Source organism: Oryzias melastigma, linkage group LG7 (assembly GCF_002922805.2).
Source record: "Oryzias melastigma strain HK-1 linkage group LG7, ASM292280v2, whole genome shotgun sequence".
Classification (NCBI taxonomy): domain Eukaryota; kingdom Metazoa; phylum Chordata; class Actinopteri; order Beloniformes; family Adrianichthyidae; genus Oryzias; species Oryzias melastigma.
Genome location: NC_050518.1, coordinates 31,413,594 through 31,416,759, shown reverse-complemented (window position 1 = coordinate 31,416,759; position 3,166 = coordinate 31,413,594).

The following is a 3,166-nucleotide window of genomic DNA, read 5'->3' as shown; positions in this document are numbered from 1 at the left end:
AGTTAAGAAGGAGGCGGCGGAGCGGCCGCGAGATTAGCTACGGGGTCAGCTTGCAGTCGCTCCATGATAGCTTCGGTAGCGGTGGTCAAACGATGCAGTTGTCTGCCATGCTCCAACAACATTGTGGCGAATCCGACAGGATTGGAGGGAGAGGGAACGCCCGTTGCTGGATCCGAGTCTGGCTTAGTCTTCTGTAATGGCGAGGCAGAGGCGTGTGGATCCATATGCAAACGATTTAATAAACAAGGGCAAAACAAAGGCGAGGCCAGAGTCCAGGCGTGGGACGAGGTAGGAGGCAGGCAGGAAGGCAAGTTGACAGGCAGAGATCAAACACGAGTAGGTAAACGAAGGAAAACGTAGACTGCTGGTGAAGAACAACAATGCAAAACTACGCAATGAACTAGGTTAGCGGGAGGAATATAAACCGTCCGGGAGATGACGTGATGAGGAACAGCTGAGGGAACCGGAACTGGAGACTGGCGCATGATGGGAGGAGGAGCTAGTATTCCGGCGAGAGCTCTCTCTGGTGGTCGGAGGATGGTATGACAGCCTGAGTCCTGACAGATATCAGCTAGTCATGAACACTCATCATTAAATTCATGCTAAAACAAAGTCATAATTTATTTTAAACAATTTTAAATGAGGACAGGAATCACATTTGGTAAAAAATGTTCAATAGCTCTAAAGATATTAAAGCTAAACTCACTAAACTTTCTCACAATATTATCAAAGGTCACTGTAAACGGAGAAGTGATACAGAATGTCACAGAGTATCGCTACTTGGGTGTCATTCTAGATTCCACTCTCACCTTCAAAAAGCATATCAAACAAATGTGCCACAGTCTCAAGTACAATATAAAAACCTTTAAGACCATCAGGAACTCATTAACAACAGAGGCAGCTCAGACCTTTTTGCAATGATTATGTCACGTTTTTATTACTGTATAAAATGTTGGTCTCAGGCTGGAAAAACTGTCCTGAGGCCACTAGAATCATTATACAAGAAAGCCATAAAAACGCTGGATAAGAAGCCACGACAATATCATCACTGCTGTGTCTTACACAAATATAAAGTACTAAATTTCGAAAACATACAAAGATTAGCGTCAATCAGAATGGTCTACAGAATTCTTAATAACACTGCACCAGCACCTCTTAAGCACTTTGTACAACTCGCATCCACAGTTACTTCCAGAGCCACACGGTCCTCCACCAGGGGTTAGTGTTTTATACCCAAACGAAAAACGTAATTTGCACAATCAGCATTTTCTTATAATGCAATAAAAGAGTGGAATAATCTTCGAACTACTTTTAAAAATCTAACAAATTATTCAACTTTTACATTTAACATGAAAAAGTGGCTGTGGAACAATCAGGCATGTGAGCACTAACCAGAACACTTCCTGATCCCTTATTATGTTCTTGTAAATACTATTGTTCTGTTGATGAATGTACATATAAAATGTACAGATAAAAATGTACATTTTAAGATGCATAAGCTTGTCAACCTTTCTTGCTGTTGTATGAAATAGGTCTGAAAGGCAAATTTGATGCTAAGGTATGAATGAGATGCTGTCTGTGTATGCTGTGTATGAAATACTGCTCTTATTGTTGAGTTTAATTAATGTATTTTTATTCCTGTAGATTAGGGACTGCAGACGGAAACTAGCTATAATCTGGTGCAGAACATCTCTGTTTGTTTTAAACTTAATGAATCTGTACATTGTCCCTTCAAATAAAGACTAAACCTAAACCTAGATCAGGGGGTCACCAACATGGCGCCCTCAAGCACCTCATAAGTCTCTTCTAAAAATAGCACAACTGTGCGAGCCAGCGCAGCACGCGCGCACCACACTGCTGTGACGTCCCGCAAATGCTCCCTCTTTAGTGAATCAAATAAAAAAAGCACACACATCACCGTGTTTTTAATGACTTATCGAGTGAGTTGGTTTGAGTTTTATCGCATTATTATGAAACCGTGTCATTGCGACACTGTGTTTTTTCTAAATTCCTAGAATTTGGTTAAAGTTTCATGTGTAATGGAAACAGAACCCAGGGCTGCTGAGTGTTTCTACATGGTGCGTTCACTGAGCCCCGGATATCAGCAGCAAAACGAAGCAGTTTATCAGAGAAAACATAGAACACCGGCACTGATCCGGATATAATCGATTAATTAAATAGTGTCGACGTTTTCTCTGAAAAAGGGATTTGTTTTGCTGCGGATTGTATAAAAATGACAAAGTTTGTAGCGGACTGAGTTGGGCCGAGTAACTGTTTGGGTTCACTTATGTCCAGAACTCAGTGAACGCACTATGTGCAGATTCTTGTCTGCTGTGGGATCTGTCAATCAACCTGTTCAGAGGTTTAAGGAAAATAAAGGGACAGGTGCATGAGACTGAATTAAAGCGTTTGAGGAGATCCACTAATAATAGTTATAATTAATTAATTAATAATTGATTAATAATAGTTATAATTTTGTTAAAAACATTGCATTTGATCATTACCTCAAAATGTGACAAGATCTGTTGAGATTAATAAAGTTCTGAATATTGATATTTGTTTTCTAGCTTGTTGTCATTATTGATAATTATGGTGAGAAATCAGTGTGTTTACATAGAGGAGTATCATTATTATTATTAATAGAGTATAACTAAAGGCAAACTAAGTAAATTTGTTATTTCAAACTGGTAGCCCTTCGTATGACTCAGTACCCATGAAGTAGCCTGCAGTTTCAAAAAGGTTGGTGACCCCTGTTTTAGACACATCATGATGGGGCGGCTGTGGTGCAGCGGTAGGGCAGTCGAATCCTGATCAGAAGATTGCAGGTGTGATTCCCTTCTTGCCCGCCCATGTGTCGAAGTGTCCTTGGGCAAGACTGTGCACCCCACTTTGCCACTGGTGGAAGGTTGGTGCCATTGATCGGCAGCAGAGCCTCCATCAGTGTGTGAATGTGTGAATGGGTCTGTGACTGTAAACCACTTTGGACCTTCAAAGAAGGTAGAAAAGTGCTATACAAGTATGCACCATTTACTATTAGACAAATGACATCCTTTAGAGGTGCTCATTACGTCGATCGCGATTGACAAGTGTGCAGGCAGATCGTGGGAAATCAAATAGGAATAAACAAACAATAAAGATATACTACCTTATATATATATATATATAT